Source organism: Heterocephalus glaber, unplaced genomic scaffold, assembly GCF_053883595.1.
Source record: "Heterocephalus glaber isolate CG9 unplaced genomic scaffold, H.glaber_assembly_v1.0 deba00001452, whole genome shotgun sequence".
Lineage (NCBI taxonomy): Eukaryota > Metazoa > Chordata > Mammalia > Rodentia > Bathyergidae > Heterocephalus > Heterocephalus glaber.
In genome coordinates, this window is record NW_028258302.1 from 19,415,561 (window position 1) to 19,438,612 (window position 23,052).

Consider the following 23,052-nt stretch of genomic DNA (forward strand, 5'->3'; position numbering starts at 1 on the left):
TGCCAGTGCCATGCTGTTTTTATCACAGTAGCTTTGTAGTATAGTTTCAAGTTGGAGATTGTGATGCCCCCAGCCATGTCTCTGTTGCCTAGAATTGCTTCTGCTATTCTAAGTCTCTTCTGGTTCCAAATGAATTTTTGGATTGTTTTCTCTAGTTCTGTGAAGTATATTGTTGGAATTTCAGCTGGCATTGCATTAAATCTATATAGTAGTTTTGGAAGTACTGCCATTTTCACTATATTGGTTCTTCCTACCCAGGAAGAAGGGATGTCTTTCCATTTTCTTATATCCTCTTCAATCTCCTTTTTCAGAGTGCTGTAGTTTTCAGTGTAAAGGTCTTTTGCTTCCTTTGTTAGACTGACTCCTAGATATTTCATTTTTTTGGATGCTATTGTGAAAGGAATTGTTTCCCTAATTTCTTTCTCAGTGAGTCTATTATTTATATATAAAAAGGTTACTGTTATTTGAATGTTGACCTTATATCCAGCTACTCTACTGAATCTGTCAATTAAGTCTAGAAGTCTTTTGGCAGAGTATTTTGAGTCTTCTATGTAAAGTATCATATCATCAGCAAATAATGACAGTTTAACTTCTTCCTTTCCTATCTTTATTCCCTTTCTTTCTCTTTTCTAATTGCTGTGCAAATACTGTATAGTATTAATGATCCTCACTTCTTTTTTTTTTTTTTTTTTGGTACCAAAGATCGAACTTGGGTCCTTGCACTTTCGAGGCAGGCGGCGGAACCACTGAGCTAAATCCCCAGCCCCTCACTTCTAACCTTAATCAATTACTGCTTTAACCTAAAACAGTTCTCAACTAATAGTGATAACAGCAAATACATTAACTTAATATATCCTATGTTAACCTCCTTTTATAGCCTGGGATGTAGCTCAGGGCCGGGGATGTAGCTCAGTGGTGCCATGCCTGCCTGGCAAGCACAAGGTCCTGAGTTCAATTCCCATGGAGGGGGCCTCCTGTTAAATTACATATTTTCTAAGTTCTTAATATTTTTGGGATCAAACTGCACTTTGAGAATCTTCAGAGTTAAAGCCCATGAAGTTTTGTGGGGTTAATGAACTACAGAGTTAAAAAGGCTACTGATTCCAGGCATCGTGACACACATCTGTAATCCCAACTACTCAGGAAGCTGAAGATCCCAAGTTCAAGCCCAGTCTAGGCAACTTAGCAAGATACTGTCTCGCAATGAAATTTTAAAAGGACCAAAGATATAGCTCATTACTAGAGTGCATGCCTGGCTTACACAAAGACCTAGGTTCAATTCCCAGTGGGGGGGGGGGGCCAAAAACAAAGAAGCTATTGAATTCTCTCTTTAGTGTCATTATTACCATCTGGTTTCCAACTACACATAATTTCTGGGGAAATGATTTCTAAGGAGGAATGGGAATATCACAGTGATACATGTCCTATGGTTCTCATGACCCAGGTTCATTCTAGACAATTCATATATGACATATTAAAAGACTGAAGATTATTTGCTAGTAAGTACACTTTTGACATTCAAAATCAGATTGGGCCAGGGATTTAGCTCAGTGGTTCCACCGCCTGCCTTGCAAGAGGAAGATCCCGAGTTCAATCTCCAGTACAAAAAAAAAATCAGATTATAACACCCATAAAGCTAAGCATTAATAGTAAATTAATGCTTAATTTCCTATATGAAAAAAGACATCAAGTATTTTAGTAATTCACTAGGATAATATTTCGCCTTTATCTCCAGTTCCTGGCATAGAGCTTATAAAACCTGAGAACAGGGTGAGTGATGAGTCTCTGAGTCTCTAGTTATTCTCAACAAAAAGTCACACCTAAATTTATGCTAATATGGTGAAACTGGGTGGGGTCTCAGGATGGGGCTGGTCACCAGAAACATTAAGAGCTGAGAAAGTTGTACCTTTCAGCCCCATTCCCCAACCTCCAAGGGAAAGGAGGTTGAAGACAGCTCTGTGAACTCTTGGCCACAGAGACCAAAAGGGCCTCAAGGTTTGTGACCATACTGAGGTGCTAGAAAGGTGATACACTGGGAGAGGGTGCAGAAGCTCGTTTCACCCCACACCTCATTCTGTGTATCTTTTCCATCAGGCTGTTTATAAGTTACAGCCTTTATAATAAAGAAGTAAACATAAAATGTTTTCCTGGGTTCTGTGCGTTGTTCTAGTCAAATATCAAACCTAGGAGGTCATGGGAACCTCTAACTTTGTAGTCAACCTGAGCAAGAGGTACGAATAGTTTAGGTACCCCATTTGCAACTGGTGCCTTAAGTGTAGGAGGTATGATGGTACTAAGCCTCTTAATCTGTGGGGTAGACATGTAAGAATATAACTGACAGAAGTGGTATGAGATTAAAAAAAATGATATTAGGGCTAGGGATTTAGCTCAGTGGTGCTGCCGCCTGCCTCTGAAGCACAAGGTCCCCAGTTCAATCCCTGGTACCAAAAAAAAGTTATTACATTTACACTAATCCAAATATTACACTGATAATAAAAGCTGTTCCCACTTAAAAGGAATTTGGTGGGGGCTGGGGATGTAGCTCAGTGGCACCGTGCCTGCCTTGCAAGCGCAAGGTCCTGAGTTCGATCCCCAGTATCAAAAAAAAAAAAAGTTAAGTAAAATGCATTTGGCTCTGAAGTAACCATTTTCATCCTAGGAAAAAAAGAAACACTATAGGGATCCAGAGAAAAATGACTCAATCTCACAAGTCTTTCTTACCAACCTAACAAAACTACTCTGGTACAGGACTGAAGAGAGTAAATAAAATTGAGACTTTTTATCTCTCCTATCAAACCTATTCCAGGGACTATCTGTTCTAAGTTAGAATATCTAAAGTATACTCTTTTAAAACATCCACCCACATAATTCTTAAGAAACCACACTACTGAAACTACAGAGATATAGTCCTTACATTCATATGTATGCAGGTATTCTAACACATTGTCTTGTTTGGTTCCACATCATAGAACATATGTGGGAGAAAAAAGACATACAGATGATAACAGATGACTGTATACATTTAACAATACACTATTTCTTAGAAATCCCTACCCAAAAATTCTACTACACCTCCACCTGTCGTAGTTTAGAAGTAGAGTGTCTCCCAAAAGGCTTATGAGTTCAGAGGTTAGGGCTTTTGGAAGGTGATTGGATCACAGGGGACACTACAGCTGAATATGCTGTGAGAAGGTGGAATCTGCTCAGAAGAGGTGAGTTACTAAGGGTATGACCTGGAAGGGAATTATCTCCCTCCCCAGCTCCTCCCTTCACACTCTGCTTTCTGCTAACCATGGTATGAGCAGCTTTCCTCCGTCAGACCCTTCCACCTTGCCCTTTCTGCCTTAGAGCCAGCTGACTATGAAATGAATCATCTCAAAACCATGAGAGAAAATATATTTCTCCTCCTTTATGTTATGCATGTCAGATATTGTGTCCCAGCAACAGGAAAGCAACTAAGACAGATTCTGGTACCAGAGATGTGGGATCAATGCTTGGAATCCTACCCATGTGGTTAAGAACCCTTTGGAACTGGTTTGGGATGGTCCAGAGATGCCAGCTAAAGAAGTCCTAGAATGGCTGTAAGCTAAGCTTGATAGGAGGAGATTCTGGTCAAAGCTCAAAAGACCAGAATGCTGACAGAAATACAAACAGTAAAGGCCAGGCTCAGGTTGCAGTTGGAAACAAAGACTCCACTGGCTGTTGGATTACTGGCCATGTGTCATGCTATGGCAAAAAAATCTGTCTACATTTTGCCCATGTCCTGAGACTGCTGTAAACTGAGACTAGGAGTTGTAGACTAATTAATCTGGCAGAGGAAATTTCAAAGCAGCCCAACATTCAGGCTGTGGGAATCAGTACTGCTCACTGCTTTCAGTCAGATTGTTTTTTAAAGACAGGCTTTTGCTATGTCCATAGTTCAGGGTGGCCTCCAACTAGCAATGATCCTACTGCCTCAACCTCTAGTGCTGAGATTACAGGTGTGCACCACCACACCGAGTTTTTAGCCAGATTTATAGTGAAAATCAGAAGCAAAAATTAGAGCCAAGATACAAAAAGTTTCCAGTTCAACAGACAGGAAGCATCTGCTAAGTTGGGACTATGGAGCAAGACTGCTAAAAAGACTAACATTAAAAAGAGAGGGACAGGAGAGATAGCTTGAGAGCATCTCTGGAACAAGCAAGACACCCCCTTTGCAGCCTCAAAGGTGCAAACATAGCCAGGAAGGGTATTGGCAAATGCTTGTAATCCCAGAACTCAGAAGCCTGAGGCAGGAGGATCGATGCAGCTCCAAGGCCAGCCTGGGCTACAGAATGAGTTCAAGGTCAGCCTGAACTATATAGTGAGCCTGTCTCAAAAAAAACCCCAAACAAAAACAAACAAACAAACAAAAAAACCCAAACAAACAAAGAAAACCAAAGGTGCAAAAGTAAAGACTGCTTTGAAAACAGAGCCCTAGGGAGTCCAGCTCATTAAGGCCCAACTAGGGAAAAATTTCTGAGAGTTCAGTCATCCAGGCATTCAAAAGCCTCTCCAGCCATGATGTAAGGAGACCTGGCTGGTGCTAGAGCTGGCAGCAGAACTTTGCATCATCCACGTGGTGGTTTTAAGGGCATGCAGAACATAAAAATTGTGGGATCAAGAAGGCTTCCACCCAAATTTCAGAAGAAGACCTGGTAGGCCAAGAGGTGTGCCCTTGGAGGCCAGTGCATGAAGCTGTAAGACTGAAGCCAGCAGTGCAGTGAAGACTCCAGAAAGTTGGAGGTGCCAAGAATGTAGATCATCTGCTGAGGAAAGCTGCAGGAAGTGAGTAGAGCCACCCCAAGAGAGAGGCCATGAGGACTGCAACTGACAATGCCATAAGAGTGGGGCTGCCTGAGCTCTTCAGCACTCACATCTCACCATAACTTCCCCTGGATGCTGGACATGGAACTACAGGATATAATGATATAGTATCTGTCCTGCTGGATTTCAGTCTTGCTTTAGTTTCATTCCTATCCCATTTTTCCCTTTGAGAATGGGAAAGCTTACCCTATGCCATTCTATATTGGCACTGTTTAACTTTCTTTTTTATTTTTACAGGGGCTGACAGCTAAGAGTTTGCCTTCCCTTGAGCCTCAGAGACTTCAGACTTGGGTTTTTTAATAATGCACCTGTATTTAAATTTTGCTGAGTAAGCTAAGAATGCAAAGCCCTGACCATTCTAATCAAGTACCTTCCCAAAGATACAACTTGAAGGATTCAGTAACACTTCCCACTGAACAAAAAAGTAGGCTTGCTTACTGTCTGCTGCTGAACAGTGGGTTCCCCAAATTCAGTGTTCCTCTACTGTGAGGCAAACTCTCAGTTGCTAGGCTTCTGCATTTCCTTCATGGGTCCTGGGGCTAAGGGGAAGCCATATACATAATGATCTCATGCTGCTTGCTGTGCCTTGAGTAATTAAGTTCTCTGCTTCTAACTTAGGAGTCCCAGGCCATGTCAGCATCCATAAAATACTATCAGGTTAACACATTTGCTTCTAAGTAGGGCAAAATAAAATCCCTGATCATTTTTACATAATTGATCAAACTTTGTTAGAAATAATTTGTTTTATATATAAATATAGCAATTAGTTTCTCAGCATAATAAAGTAAATGTGAGGCAATAATATCTAATCTTAAATATTTTCATTACTAAACCATTTTCTTTATAAAACATGTTACTAGAAGTTTTTTAATTTTTTTTCCTACCTTCTTCCCCTCATCCTAAGCCACCTAATACAACTCTAGGAGTTAACTGGTTGTTTTCATTTGTTTATATTCCATCTATTCTAACAAGACGAAATTCATGAAGATCAAAATCTTGCCATTAGGAAAGATGGTAAGGTAACTAGCATGGTGGTACAAACCTATACCTAGCCACTCAGGAGTCTGAGGCAGGAGGATCACAAGTTCAAGGTCAACATGGAAAACTTAGCAAGACTCCATCTCAAATTTGAAAAAAATTTGGGGCTGGTCCTGGTGATGCACGCTTAGTAATCCTAGCACTTGAGAGGTTGAGGCAGGAGGTTCACATGAGTTCAAGGCCACTTGAACTACACAGTGAGACCCAAAAGAAAAAAGGCTGGGGATGTTAACTCGGTGGAGTGCTTGCCTAACATGACAAGGCTTTGGGTTCAATCACTAATACCCCCATCCTCAACACACACAGGAAGATGGTAAGGCAAACGATGGTATAACAAAAGGTAACAGTATTGGCTTCTCTCAAATCTTCCAAATCACCTATTTGATACTTTTAGTGATAGCTATGAGGAACCACCCCATTGATTATGCTCAAAGCAGGCTCAAAGCAGTGCAGGCTTTAGAGTTAACTCCACAATTGGCTTGTTTCGAGAAGTGAGTCCAATCAAAGCCTATGTGAGACTTGATAACATGGCAGCTGAGGTCAGAGTGACTTGCACCCAAATTCCATTTCCAAAATTAAGAATGCTTTGTCTCTTCTCTTACAAGCCTTGCCTACATCAGCAACATTTCCCTAGCAACCACACGTAGACCTCTCACCGTAACCTAACTATGATGTCACCAATAAATATCACCAGCTTTTGCTGGCCAGGGTCTTTTGCTGCTTGCTGAGCATTGGCCATCCTGGCTCCCCATTTTTCTCTTTAATTCTGTCTTTTGAGTTTTTCTTCTCACTTTGTGCCTTAGCACTGAGCAGGAGATCAAAACCCACCACAAGGGTCTCCAGTACATGGCAAACCCAGAAGCCACTTATTTATCACAAAGTGCCAACACTGCAATTAAACATGAGTGCTGAGATTTTATTTAGAAAAACCAACTCATACATTTAACACCTTTTGTCTTAAAAGAAAAACATGAACGTTCACCATCTCTGCTCTAAAGGGAAACAGGACTGAAACTGAGCAGCCAGCTTCTATGCATCTTCCCCTACCCATCTAATTAACTGCTAACTACTGCCTGTTGCTGCTTATGTTGTATAATATGGCTGGTACTTATTCAAAGCCTATGCCTTTATTCCCATAAGATCCCCAAACCGTCATGTACGGCCTTACAACTCATTCTATTTCTATCCTAACTTTCCACCTCAAAATCTCACCTTCTGAGATCCGTTCCCTAACCATTCTAGCTATCAGAAACTGTCCCAACTGTCTGGCCACCTCCTACAAGACGAATATTTGTATCCCTCCAAAATTCATGATAAAATTCTTACTTCTGGTATTAAGAGGTGGAGGTCTTTTGAAAAGTGGTTATATTGTAAAGGGTGAGCAGGAGCAGCAAGAAGGTACCTTCTCTGTACTAGAAAGCTGCACACCACCAGAAATCAAATCTGTTGATATCCTGATACATTTCACTACAGCAACCCAAAGAAACTAAGACTACTCCCATAGCAAGGCCCTTTTTAGCTCTCAAATCTTTTATCTTGTCCTCCTCTCCCCATCTTCACTGTCCCTACTGCAGATACACAGGTCTCTACATCCTTAAACTTGCCAGGCTTTGTCCTCCATTCAGGTCTTTAAAAAGACTGCTTCCACTTGTTCTTGAAGCTGCCAGAGGTAGGTGGGTGGGTGGGTGGATGAGTTGGTTGGTTTGGGTGGTACTACCAAAAATTAAATCCAGGGCCTTCACTCAGAGCTATGGCCCCAGCCCTTTATTTTGAGACAGGCACTAAATTGTTCAGGCTGGGCTCAAACTTGCAATCCTTCTGCCTCAGCCTCCCAGAGTGCTGGGATTTCAGGTGTGCACCATCACATACGGCTAAAGCTACTGATTTCTAATCCTTCAGATCTCATTCAAATCATCTCATTCTTAGAAGTCCCCCTCTGACCACACTATCCAGAATAGCTCCCTCTCTCTTTATACTGTCATATTGCCCTATTTATTTCCTCTATAGTACTGTCACAATCTATAATTATCTTGCCTATTTGTACTATGGCAGTAAAAGAGACATTTAAAAATAATAAAATATCAGCTGGACATGGTGGCACATGCCTGTAACCCCAGCACTCTAAGAGGCTATGGCAGGAGAAGAGCAAGCTCAAGCCCAGGATTGGCAATTTAGTAACTTAGCAAAACTCTGTCTCAAAATAAAAAATAAAAAAGGGCTGGAGATGTAGCTCAGTGCAAATCAATCAACCAATCAACAACAACAACAAATCTCCACAAAGGCAAGGATTCTGTTGTACACCCCCCACCAAAAAAAAAAAAACAGTTCAATACCACCACTCGGTAGGTATTCACTCACTGAATCAATCAATCACATTAAATCGTGCTACTTTTATTCACATGTTCTTGTATTTATTCTGGGGAAAGAACTAGGCTTACTTCTGTATCCCCCTCCGAAGGAACTTAATGTAGTACTGAGCCATATATTAAGAGCAAGAAAAAATTAAAATTTTTAATATTTTTAAAGCTTTGTTGACTAAAGTAACAACAGGGTAAAATTATGAAGTCAGGCATTATAGACCAGGTCTAATCCTACCACTGGGGAGTTGATGCAGAAGGATGATGAGTTCAAGGCTGGCCTGTGCTATATTGCAAGACCCTGTCCTCCCAAAATTTTAATTTTAATTTTTAAAAAAACACAAGATTTTCAGAGAAAAGCAAACATGAGTTTCAATCTCAATTCTACTACTTACATGTGTGACCCTGGCAAGTTACTTCACTCATATACCTTACTTCTCTCATCAACAAACTAACATCTAATCCACACTACTATACAGAGAAATAAGGTAATGTATATAAAGCAACTAGTACCCATTTATACACATTATAAATACCTGATGAGACACCTTACTGTTATACCCAATTAAAACTTGCAGAAACTAAAATGATCCCTATCAGAACTACCACTATTAAGCAAAATATCCGAACACTAAAACTGCCCAGGCTGAGCTTAAATTTAGAATGTTCCTGCCTCACTCTCATTCTTTTTTTTTTTTTGAGACAGGGTCTCACTATGAAGTTCAGGCTGGCCCTGAACTCACTATGTAGCCCCCAAACTGGCCTAAACTCTGGATGATCCTCCTGCCTCAGCCTCCCAAGTGCTAGGATTACAGGCATGCACCACCACACCCAGCACTTCATCCTCATTCTGAGTGCTGGGATTATAGGTATGCACAACCATGTCTCCTCTTCTACTTGACAGGGTTGCTAATTTGATCAATGCTTTCAGAAATCTCTTCATTCTGATTCTGGAGCTAAATGTCACATAAACTAAATGTCACATTTGTAGCCAAGGGAACAGGAAAGTTACAAAGAGCACCCACTGCTATTTTAAGAAGAGACAAAATAACTAATTAATCATACAACAAATGTTTCCAAAGTCTCCAACATGCCCACTGGAACACAATATAAAATAGCAATCAACAGCATGAACTTTCAAGGCAGCAGCCTCAAAGCTCCTACTCCATCTTTTTTTTCTGTTCAACAACCGCCCCCCTGTTGGTACGGGGAATTGAACCCAGGGCCTTCACACTGAGCTACATCTCCAGCCCTTTTTTTTTTTTTTTTTTTGAAACAGGGTCTCATTAAGTTGCCAAGTGGGCCAGGCTGGGCTCAATCTTGCAATCCTCCTGCCTCAATGTCCCAGGGTGCTGGGATCACAGGCATGCACCAGCAATTCTGCCACTATGCCTTCACATTCTTACAAAGAATATGATTCAAGTGACCATAGGCAAGCTTCATTTCCTCATTTGTGAAATGGAGAAATAGTATTAACATCATAGATCGTTCATGAGTATTAACTGGATTACTTCACATACAGCACCTAACACTCAAATATCAGCTTTTATTATCCTTGCAAAATAAACAGCCAATTTAGAATCCTATCTTACCAATCTTCTATGCCAAGATGTATTCCACACTCCAAGAAGAAAGCCACACATGCACTCCTGAATACAAAATAACAGGACTAATAAAGTAACCCATTAGGAGAGAAAGGAGATTACAGTAAGATTTCGCTACTCTGCTGATTTGGGGAACAGACCTCCACTGTGACACCAGGCCCTGCCTTTCCTGTCTCACCTAGGGATGGAGGATGGGGGTAGATGTGAACTCATGAGAGCCAAGGGCAATCGGTATGAAGTCTCAGCAGGAAAGGAGGGGAGCAGGGGGCGAGGGAGAAACCCACTATAGAATTCCTTCCAGGGGACAAGCAGACCCCCTTTTCCCCTGCTGGAGGTTCCTTTCCTATGCCCTGTCTACTGAGACACCCATCTCTTCCTGTCTGCCATCTGCCAGATCCTAGAGCTCCAACTGGGTGGGCTCCATGCCAATAACAAGTGTAACACTCCAGCTGAGTGTGGTGATCCCCTCAATCACTGTCCCCTTACCCACCTTTCCCTACATGCTGCCAGTCCCCCAGCCTGATGTGCTGGGATGAAATTCAGAGTCCCCAGCATTCTATATTCCCAAGAGGTTCCTTAACACCCCCAAACCTTTTTCCTCCACTATAGATGAGGTTGGCAGCTGATCAAGACCTCAGTAATTTTATACTGTTTGAGGTTTTTTGGCGGAGGGTACCAGGGATTGAACTCGGGTCCTTGAGCTTGCATGGCAGGCAGCCAAACCACTGAGCTAAATCCCCAGCCCTAATTATTTCCTACTCTTTTTTTTTTTGGTACCGGGGATCGAACTTGGGTCCTTACGCTTGCGAGGCAGGCGGTGGAACTGCTGAGCTAAATCCCCGGCCTAGTAATTTTATACTGTACTATAAGCTCTTTGAATGTGCATATTCTTATTTTTTACAATCATTTCATTTTGTATTTAACATTCATGGACTGTTAGATTCAGTAATAATTGTAATGTTCATATTCAATATCTTACAGTGATACAGTTTTGTATTTATATATAAATATACCAACATGATCCCCCTCCAAAAAAAAAGACTTCCTTCAAAATATTAGGAGTACGCCAGGCATGGTGGCACATACCTGTAATCCCAGGACTCGGGAGGCTGAGGCAGAAAGATTGCTGCAAATCCAAGGCATTTATTTTTTTATTTTTTGCAGCACTGGGGAATGAACCTAGGGCCTTCACACTGACCTACATCCCCAATCACTCCCTCATTTTTCATGAGCAATTAATATAGCTTTATTTTTTAATTTTCAATCACAATTGATGCTTCTTGTTCTCAACTTGAGTAGTATTACTTATTTATTCTAGTTCCCTAATGTAACAATCATAACCCACAGGGCTGGGCACTATCTGACACATGGGGAAATTACTAAAACAGACCCAGGTGCGGTAGCACATACCTAAAATCCCAGCACCTCAGAGACTGAGGCAGGCAGATCACTGTGAGTTCAAGGCCAGCCTGAACTCATAGCGAGACTGTCTCCAAAAAAAAAAATAAGAACCAAGATGCATTATGTAAAGGTGCAATTCCCAATGAGAAATGTAATTGTGTTGTATACCAGTAAAAGAATTTAACAAAAAATAAAATAAAATAAAATAAAATAAATAAAAACTACTATGAGCACAAAAGGCAAGTTTTTTTGTTTTAAAAAAAATCAAGATTAACAAGAAACAAGTCTTTCATGTCAAGAACACTACAATAATAATAGGTATATTCTTTGATCTGGCAATTCCATTTCCTTCTCCAAGTATGAACAGTGGTAAATACAAAGATATTCACTGCAGACTTCCTTGCAGGAGCAAAAGACATATCTACACATGCACAAGGAAGAAACTGGTAAAATAGGTCATAGTTTATAAACAGCTAACGTAGAAATATTATAGGCAGTCAGACAGAGCTAGGCCTTTGGAAGAAGTCAGTGCAGAAAACAAGAACACATTACAACTGTGGCTGGAGGCTGAGGAGCATTTGTTGAAGGGCAGGCCTCAAGATAAAGATAAAATGACTACAAAAGATACTTCCCCAAGGGATAAACAATAATGACTGATATTCTAAATAGGCATCCGTCACCTTGGGAAAGGGACCAAGACCTCTTGACCCATCCCTTCCAGGAAAGGTCCTTGGTTCTTGCTACGTAACTTGGTTCCCACTGGATCAGTATTACCTAAGCAACTATACTCATAATCTTATAAGTTTGACCACAGTTTTATCTGCCTTACACCCACCTCATGATTTTGTACCCACCTCATGATTTTGCTCTATAAAACTTCTTTGAGAAATGGGCTCATGGACAACCCATTTTCCGGGGCCCTTTCTGTCCCTGTCAGGCAGGAGGTGTCTATCCCTCAATAAATATTTCCTACTCAACCTCCTTTGTTCCTAGAATTCATTCTTCAATTTTAGAGAACATGAACTTGGCATATTAGACATCTAACAGGTTGAGAGTTATAATATTGCCCTTATATCATTTGGAGGTCCTTATATCATCCCTATATCAATAGTACAAGGAATATTATGCAATTATTAAAAAGAATGAGCCACAATGGTAAAGTGCTTGCCTAGCATATGTGAAACTGAGTTCAATCCCAATACTGCAAATAAAACCAACACGCACAAATATACTTACACAATGAGCTATATTTTATGTGCTGGACTGCATCTTCCTTGAAACTCATATATTGAAGGTTTAACCCCCAGTACTTTCAGAATTAAGACTGTATTTGGAGATAAGGCCTTTAAAAAGATGTTATGTAAAATGAGGTCAGATGGTAGACTTTAATCCAATATGACTAGTGTCTTCCCCCCACACACACAGGGATCGAATTCAGGACCTTGCACATGTGAGGCAGGCAGTGGAACCACTGAGCTAACTATGACTAGTGTCTTTATAAAGAAGATTAGGAGCTGGAGGGGTATAACTCTTGGTAAAGTACATGCCTACCTAGAATGACCCTAGGTTTGATCCCCAGTTCAAAAGACTACCCTTCCACAAGAAAAGATTAGAACAGAGGTAAAAACCATATGAAAACAAAGTTGGCCATCTATAAAACATGGAGAGAAGTCCTAAAAAGAAATCGGACCTGCCAACACTGTTTCAGACTTCTAGCCTCCAGAAGGCTGTAAGTAAGGAATTAAATGCATTTAACTCACCTAGTTTGTGGTACTTTGTTATGGCAGCCCTAGCAAAATAATAGTATGCCAAAATGGATGTGCTCCAAAATATAGTAAGTTTTTAAAAACCAAGACACATGCTGGGCGGCGTGGCACATGCCTGTAATCCCAGCATCCTGGGAGGCTGAGACAAGAGAATTACAAACTCAAGCCCAGTGACTTATCGAGACCTTGTCTCCAAATAAAAAATAAAAAAAGGCTAGGGTTGTTGCTCAGTGCAAAGGCTCTGGGTTCAATTCCTAGTACAAAGGAAGAAGAAAGGAAGGGGAGGGAGGGAAGAAACAAGGAAAGAAAAGTCAAGGTGCAAAACAACATGCACAACATACCAACTTACGTGAATTTTTCTTTAGTGGAAGAGGTACATAAACTTAAGGATGCAGGGACCATCTACAAACACAAGAAACTAAACAGTGCTTCTGGGAAGGAAACATTGCTATCTGGAACGAGTATTCATTTTTTTGTCATATTCCCTTTAGTACTAAAGTTTTCACCTGTGCATGTAATATTTAATTTTAAACAGAATTACTTACTAAAATGAAAGCATCTATAAAACATATTCAACTCAAAAAAAAAGAAAAAAAGCCAGGTGTAGTAGCACATGCCTGTATTCCCAGCACTTGGGTGGCCAAGGCAGGAGATTGGCACAAGTTCGAGTCCAGCCTGGGCTACATAATGAGTTCAAGATCAAGACCAGCCTTAACTACATGGTGAGACCATTTTAAAAAAAAAAAAAAATTTTTTTTTAAACATATTCAACACCCAGGAGTGGTGGCACATGCCTGTAATACTAGCACTCGATGAGGCATGAACTACACAGCATGACCTTGTCTCAAAACACACACACACCAGGCGGGGATTTGGCTCAGTGCTTCTGACACCTGCCCCTCGCAGGCAAGCACAAGGTCCTGAGTTCAATCCGGGATATAAAAAAAGCAGCAGCAGCAGCAATGGAGGGCCAGAGGTTCACTCGGTGGCACTGGTGTCTGCCTGACAAACGCAAGGTCCTGAGTTCGATCCCCAATACCAAAAAAAAAAGTATCAATGTAGGGGCTGGGGATTTAGCTCGTGGGCCTGCACAAGGTCCTGAGTTTGATCCTATACCAAAAAGAAAAAAATTAAAAGTATCAATGTAGTACAGATAGCAAGAATGCCAGTATTCCAGCTCATTTACATAAGAATCATAGTATCTTCTATCCTAGGAAAGCAAGGGGGGCTGGGGATATAGCTCAGGGGTACTGCGTGCCCACCTATCACAGCACCTTAAAAATGTCAAGAAAACAAGATAAGGGTAAGAGTTGCAAGACTGAAAAATAGCCAATATATATTAGTAACAAATCCATCTTTTCAAGCACACTTTGAAACTAAGAGCAATACAATGTTGGCACAAACTCCTACCTTGACTATCAATTGTTTCTTTGGATATTATACAAGATTTCATACAAAATCAAGCATGCTAACACTGTCACAGATTGAAAAGTTATTAGTTATTCTCTCTTCATGGAATGCTCTTGCCTGGATGACTGTCACATTCCCTACAATTCTTTGCTCATAAGTTATTTTTGGAATGAGAACTTTTCAGACTACCCTATTTTAAACTACAACCAAAGTTGTACTAGACCCTGAAATACTTCACTCTACCCTATCCCCAGAAACCCCTAACCCACTCCCGTCAATTTTCTCCAAATATTTATCTCCAACTCACACACTAGTAAATTTAGTGAGAGCAGAAATTTGCTTTGGCCTATTGTAGTCACTGCCATATCTCCAGAGCCTAGAACAGTGACTATCACAGCGCAGCTACTCAAAAAAGTAGTTAAGTTCATAAATTAGTAAGATACGGGTTAGACATGCAAGTTTCTTTGGACTTTATATCCTTTAAGGGCCAGGTGTGGTGGCACACGCCTGTAATGCCAGCACTCAGGAGGCAGAGGCAGGAGGACTGCCATGAGTTCGAGGCCAGCCTGGGCTACATAGCGAGTTCAGGGCTAGCCTGAACTACAAAAAGTGAGACTCTTGTCTGTCCCAAAAAAACAAGAACAAAAACAAAACAAAAAAAATATCCTTGGGCCAGGGATTTAGCTCAGTGGCACCACGCCTGCCTGGCAACCACAAGGTCCTGAGTTTGATTCTTGGTACCCCCCAAAAAAGTTAAAAACAAAAGAATATATCCTTTAAGATATCCGCTAGGCTCCTAAATCCTCTCCTATTACTATCTGGACAAAGAACCAAAAAAAAAACCAAAAAGAAACTGACACTCTTTAGAAAGAGAAAAATCCTATTTTTATCTCCTAAGTTCATAACCTAAATGAAGTAAACACCAAGTGTTTAAAGCCACTCAGTACCATTTTCAGAGGATAAATACATCCCTGGTAGCTGTGAGAGATTGGTTCCAGGAGCAATTTCAGACACCAAAATCCAAGAAAACACAAGTCCCTTATTTAAAATGGCACAGTATTTATATATAACCTATACATTGTTTTTTGTAGTTATGAGAATTGATCCTTAAGCAGTACCTTGCACATGCCAGACAAAAGCTCTACCACTGAGGTACATCCCCAACCCCATAAATCATCTCTAGAATACTTATAATACCTAATACAATATAAATGTTATGCAAATGGATATTACACTGCCTCATTTAAGGAATGACACTAGCATTCCCTGTACAAGTTCTCTATAGACACAATTTGTTGGGATTTTTTTCAAAGTATTTTCCATCTGTGATTGGTTAAATCTACAGATGCAAACCTCATAGATATGAAAGGGCAACTGTACTTTGTATTGCCGTGAGCAACTCTATACTGTTGAGGGAAGACATAATTCTACCAACTTTTAAACTAAGCAGAGAAAAACAAAAAAAGCATCTCCAAAAAAGTGCCTATGTATCACACTGGAAATGTATCACATTGAAACAGTAAATGTAAATAATCTTATACTCAGTGGTTTTATAATTGAAACGTCTGGATTTTGGAACAATTCATTTAGGTATTAATTAAGCTAGTGTATAATGTTAAGGAATCAAATAAATGCAAAGAATTATCTCCAGAATTTAAGTCCTCCCAAATATCTCTGCTGTTGATTAGCTCTACTGCTTCTATGCATTACTTTTTAATTGTAAAAACTCATTTTATCTTAATACTTAGACTGACGAGAGACATTTTTAAATCAAGAACAAAAGCTATCAATTTGTACAACTAAAAATAAAGAATCTGGGGTCAGGAGAAAAATAAGCTTTCAGATCTTCAACCCAGAACATAAATTAATCTTGATCCTAAGTTAATCTCTGATCAATTATCAAAACAATAATTTTTAAAAGATACCCCATCTAAGTCCTTAACCCCAAACCTGACATACAAAGGTCTACATTTCCCCATTCCATCTCTTTTGAATAACTGGTAACAATGAAATAATATGTGAAATGATTTATCTGCTTGTGGCTCTGATTTAACTAGAACCAAAGGCAACTTTTAAGGCTAGTATATCACTATTTCTTTGTAATACATGCTAGGAGAGAGAAATATACCTAAAAGATGGGATCTGAGTTTTTCAGGGTAGAGAGAGGGGAGTTTGGGTAGTATGCATAAGAAGAAAAAGGCCTGGGGATTTAGCTCAGTGGTTCCGCCGCCTGCCTTGTAAGTGCAAGGTCCCGAGTTCAATCTCTGGTACCAAAAAAAAAAAAAGAAGAAGAAAAAATTTTGCACTAAATTATAAAATAGAAATAATTTATGGATCATTACTACATTCTCCTTAAAAAAACTTCTTGTATATATAAGCAATTATTAGGAAAACAATTTATAGTAATAATATCAGACTGAAATTCTTTGGATCACAAATAGAACAATTACAGAACTTTTAGAATGTTAAAAATATTGGCTCTGAAATTACTGCAAGCTTTTCTGGAAAACAATTACTCAACTGGATCACTGACCCAAGAACAGAATAAAGTGGAAACAGTAACTCTATTTCCAAACTTTCCTTGCACCCAGTGGACAATCACTTTTTCAGTCCCAAAATTGTTCTGCTTCTCCCTTCTTATATCTTTGTCCAATGTTAAATTCAGAAGGAGTTAACTCCCTCACAGATACCCCGAAGATCTCTTTCATATAAAACATGATCAGGCCCATCTCAGTCCCTTGTAGCTATACAATTCTTTTAATTTTTTTATGAAAAAATAAAACAAAATTTCATAATCACATAATAAAAGAACAGTAATAGTTATTACACTATGTATTGTTAACTTCAACATAGTTACTCAGTACAAGATATAAAACACACCCTTTTAATCAACTGTAAGTTATTTAAAATAAATTCCTACAACTTAATGGAGGAGAAAAAAAAAAAAGATATAAACTAGACCCGGGAGGCTGAGGCAGCAGAATTGCCGTGAGTTCCAGGCCAGCCTGGGCTACACTGGGAGACCCTGTCTCAAAAAACAAAAACAAAACAAAAGACATAAACCAAAAAGATTCTTTAAAAAATAAACAGATAATAACACAAATCTTGAGCCAGGTGTGGGGGTGCACGTCTGTGATCCCACCGCTTGGGAGACTGAGACAGAAGGATTGCCGCAAGTTTGAGGCCAGCCTGGGTTACACAGTTAGTTCAAGACAAGCCTGAACTACAGAGTGAGACCTTGTCTCCAAAAGCCAAAAAAATAAAAATAAAATAATACAAATCTTTCAATGAACTAAGACAAACTAGTAGTATAAACAAAACCAATTAGTATATATGCTGAATTATTTTTAAAACAATAGAATTTGGGGACAGTGATTTAGCTCAGTGGTGCTGCCACCTGCCTCGCAAGCACAAGATCCCGAGTTCGATCCCCGATACCAAAAAAAATAAAACAATAGAATTTGTAATTTGAGGAAGTATTTGAACTCCCTATTTCCTATTTCTATTTTGCTCTTTTTGTTTCTCATATACAAGAAACCATGCAATATTTGAGCTTATGTGTCCGACTTACTTCACTTAACATTATGTCAAGCCGCATCCTTTTACCTATGAATGTTTCAAGTTTATCTTTCTGTATGGCAGTGCAGTACTCCACTGTGCATAAATACATTTTCCTTATTCATTCATCTGTTGACAGACATATATGCTGTTTCCAAGCTCTAGCTATTACATATTGTCCTGCTGTATACATGGGTATGCATGTATCCCTGTAATGTGATGATTTTAACTCTTCTGGGAAGATACCTAGAAGGGGGATAGCTGGGTCAAATGGAGTGTCTACTTTTTAGTTTTCTGAGGCATCGCCACACTGATTCTCAACAATTCTGTGGGGTTTGGTCAAAACAGAAATTCTCCATTCCTCTGGCAAAGTCTCTACAATTCACCTGTCTTGGGAGCTTAGGGAAAATTTTTCCAGTTTTTCTACCCACAGCAAATGTTACTTGGACACACCAACAGCACTGGTGCCTACACAGGGCTAAACCAGAGACACCAGTGTCTCCTGGTCCATTATCTCAAAACTCTATAAAGAATGTTCCATGGGAGGGGGGGGGGGGAACCACCTCCACCAAACAAGTTTCAGAAACAGTTAAATAAATGCTCTGAACCTTCAATAAACTTACATAAATCATGAGTTTGCAAGATGGAGATATAACAACTAGTTTCCAATTTGATAACCAACCCCACAGAAACATCCTTCTGAATGAAATACACTAAACAACACAGGCATTATTCTAAAAACTGAAACTGCTTGGAGTAGGGGCACACACCTGTAATCCCAGCCCTCTGGGAGGCTGAGGCAAGAGGATCACAAGTTTGAGTCCAAGCCAGGCAATTTAGTGACTTAGAAAGACCCTGTCTCAAAACTAAAAAATTGAAAAGGGCTGAGGATATAGCTCAGTATAAAGGTGTGGGGTTCAACCCCAAGTACATCAAAAAATTAAAAAATAAAATTATCGAGCTGGGGGCTTAGCTCAGTGGTGCCAACGCCTGCCTCGCACACACAAGGTCCTGAGTTCAATCTCCAGCACCAAAAAAAATACTTATAAACAAAAAATAGAATTATCTTTTATTATCCCCATCTTTAATGATTTATAAACTATACCTAACACTTCTCTTTTGCCCTCCAATGAGCAAAGCAAATAAAAATAACCTAAAATATTTCAAACACTTCCTAGTTTATGTGTCAAGATTATTTTTTTTTTTGGTACTGGGGATTGAACTCGGGTCCTTGTGCTTGCAAGGCAGGCAGTGGAACCACTGAGCTAAATCCCCGGCCCAGGATTATTATTTGTATTACTTTCTGAAACCAATGAAAATACTGTTTAAACCTTATATTCACAGGAATTATTCGTTTTTTACAAGTTGCCTGATAAATTACTTACATGTTAAAAATCTAGTAATTCATTTACAAATCTTACTGTCATGCTGAAGGTATAGCACTGTGATAGAATGCTTGCCTACCATGCATGATGAGGTCTTGGGTTCAATCCCACGCATCGCAGAAAATAGAATCAAAAATCTGTCAATCTTAAATATGGTTCTGGAAATACAATAAGTAATATAGGTGGTTTAATTCTATTTCAGAAGGGATGTAAAGCAGAGTCCCTCTCAAACAGTATTCAACCATTGAAACAAGTACTAGCAGCTACAGTGAAATCATATTATAATGAAAATCCCTGAAATCAGATAGCAATCATTCTTGAAGAAAACTTATTCTTCCAAACTTCCCGTTCCACTTTGTGTATGTTTTTCAAATAGACTTAAAACAAACCAAAAATACTACCAATATTCTTAAACTCCCTAACAACAAGGAAATAGATGATAGCTGAGCTCTTACTTATACTTTCTTCTACTAAATTTATTCTTTTCTCATACTGTTTAATATTAGTTAACATGGGCCGGGGATTTAGCTCAATGGTTCCGGCACCTGCCTTGCAAGCACAAGGTCCCAAGTTCAACCCCCTGTAACAAAAAAAAAAACCCAGAATATTAGTTAACATGATTCTTTTATTCCACCTCCACTTTTTGCTCCAGTTTCATCAGTTCTTCATTTGAACTGTTCTCAGCTCTTTTCACAACAACAAATAGTGACAATCTTTTCACTGAAAAGGAGGACTGTGGCATAAAGCCAACAATAGATGGCTTCAGATTGCCCCTTGGGCCACAGAGAAGGGACAAGTGTGCCTGAGACACTGAACTCCCAGCTCTCCTGGCATCTTTGGTTTATAGCACACCTCTAGCCAGGAAAGGGAAGTCTTTCCAGTTACCCTAGAGGGGCACACAAATATTCTTCTACGGCTGCCTTGATATGGATGCACTGCTCTAGCATATACTGCATAAAGACACTGCTGGAGACTCTTTCCTACACCAAATAGTTAAAAGAAAAGAAATATATTAGAGAAATAAATTCAATCTAGTCCTTAAAAAACAGAATTTGTTCAGGATAGTAGCCCTAAGACTAGATTTTATATACTAACATTTTTCCTTCTGATTGTAGATATGGTTTATTAAAGCAAAGAAACCAGGCAACATTCTACACTGGACCAGTTAATGCCAGCTATACATTTCAAGTAAGTCTTCATAACCAATATGGATTACCCAGATCATATACTTAGACTATCCTATTCATTTTAATTAGTTTTCAATAAAATGTCATTTAAGGGCTGGGGATTTAGCCCTGTGGTTCCCCACCTGCCTCACAAGTGCAAGGTCCTGAGTTCGATCCCCAGTACCAAAAAAAAAAAAAAAAGTCATTTAAGCCAAGCATGGTGGTGCACGCCTGTAATCTCAACACTTGGAAGGCTGAGGCAGGAGGATTACCAGACTGGACTCTATATATAGGGAGTTCAAAGACAGCCTGAACTACATAGTGAGACTCTGTCTCAAAAAAACCAAAAAAAAAAAAAAAAAAAGTAAAATAAAACGTCATTTAAGTTCAAATGTGTAATTCACTTACTAAACTAGAATTTAATATTATTTATTACTAAGGGAGTGAAGGCACTTTAAAAACATTATAAATTGGGCCAGGGATTTATTTAGCTCAGTGGTGCCACTGCCCGCCTGCCTTGAAAGCACAAGGTCCCAAGTTCAATCTCCGGTACCAAAAACAAATAAACAAAAAAAGATTATAAATTCACCAGTTCCTGATAATGAGCACAGACAGGAGATGATTCTATACAACAGACAAGAAACTGTAATTCCTGTAAAAACCAGCTTCCAGGGCCGGGGTTTAATTCAGTGGTGCCACCACCTGCCTCACAAGCGCAAGGTCCCAAGTTCAATGCCCGGTACCAAAAAACAAACCGGCTTCCAGCCAGGCGTGGAGATAGAGCTTTTGTAAATGGAAAGGGGACCAAAAGATGGAAGGAGCAGAGAGGAAGGGAAGAGGTAGGGGATAAAAAAAGAATTAAGATGTGTTATGTAAAAAATAAGAACCAAGATACTCATGTAATGGTACAAGATCCCAATGATGTATGTAACTGTATTCTATACCTAAAATGTACCAATAAACTTAATGGGGGGGGGTGTTATGTGCATGTATCAACTCCTCACAATAAATGTAATCATTATGTATTGCAAACATGTATGAATAAAAATAAAAATTAAAAGGACCGGGGATTTAGCTCAGTGGCACCACTCCTGCCTCACAAGCGCCAATGTCCTGAGTTTAATCCCAGTAACAAAAAATTAAAAATTAAAAATTAAAATTAAAAAACTAAAATGCAGAAAAAAATGGAAACCAGGTATACTCAACACTGTTTCTAAAATATCTTAAAACACCACTCCAGCAGTACTGAAAAAGATGCTTTAAGTTTTAATATGCATAAAAGTCATGCAGGAATCTTGTTAAAATATAAATTCTGATTCAGTAGGACTGGGATGGATCTTGAGATTTTGTGTTTTTGTGGCGCAGTGGATCACACCCAGGACTTCATGCATGTTAGGCAAGCAAGAATTCCACCACTGAGCTACATCCCCAGTCCTTTTTTTTATTTTGAGATAGGATAACTGCTAAGTTGTCCAGGCTGACCCTGAGCTCACAACCAGAGGAGCTGGAATCACAAGTGTGTGTCATGGTGCCAGCTTGGGCCCAAGAATTCCAATTAAATCCCACTCCCATGCTACCTGTGTTGCTGGCCCACACATGGCCAACCTGAGGCCTTTCACCAATGATGGCAAACCTTTTAGAGCTTTCAATGATAACAAATTGCCCACTGAGACACATGGGTTCACCACCAATGCCTTACACCCTCCCTCCCTTATATGACACCAGTAAGGATAACTGACAAAAATGTAAGAAGACATAAATTCCTACTTTATTTTAAAATGCTTGTGAATTCGTAATATTAGTCTAAGGAAGGAATAGTTACTACATGTCTATGGACGTTGGGCTTGGTGGGGCACACCTTTAACAACAGCCTCACACTTGGATGCTGAGGCAAAATGATCACAAATTTACGGGACGGAGATGTGGTTACAGGCCAAGGATGTAGCTCAGCAGCACAGAGCCTGCCTGGCAAGCATGAGGCCCTGAGTTCAATTCCCAATACCAAAAAAAAAAACGTAGCAAGCATGGTGGCACATCCCTGTAATCCCAGCACTCTGGGAGGCTGAGGCAGGAGGATCACTACAAGTTCAAGGGCAGCCTGAGCTACATAGCAAGTTCAAAGCCAGCCTGAACTACATAGCAAGACCCTGTCTTTTGTCAAAAGAAAAAAAAAGTCACAAATTTGAGCTCAACCTGGGCTACATAGTGAGACCTGTTTCAAAATAAGTTTTTTAAAAATCTGGGGGGTGTGGCTCGTCCCTGCCTAACAAGCTCAAGGTCCAGAGTTTAATCTCCATCACTGCAAAAATAAATAAATAACAAGTAAATAAATAAAATGTTTATGGTAAACACAGCCTCTCAAAGGTGAGGGAGCAGAAATTATAATAGTGACAGTTAACTACCTACATAACACTATGTGCCAATGAACAGTCTTAACCACATACATTAACTGATTTAATCTTCAACACTGTGAGGTAGGCACTACTGTAATACTATTTTACAGGTAGAAAACTCGGATCAAA

General features: G+C 39.6%; 1 protein-coding gene across 3 annotated transcripts in view; it reads right to left on the reverse strand.

Moving 5' to 3' along the window:
• The window catches only part of Cdc42 (cell division cycle 42), a 52,021-nt gene that overhangs the window by 23,656 nt on the left and 5,313 nt on the right, over positions 1-23,052 (reverse strand). Inside the window, exon 1 of one of the 3 annotated variants that reach the window (XM_087215615.1) lies at positions 19,444-19,517. The exons of the other annotated variants lie outside the window; for them this stretch is intronic. The gene's annotated coding sequence lies outside the window, so the exon portion shown is untranslated. Of the gene's footprint in view, positions 1-19,443; positions 19,518-23,052 lie in introns of those variants that run through there. 3 annotated transcript variants of the gene reach the window in all.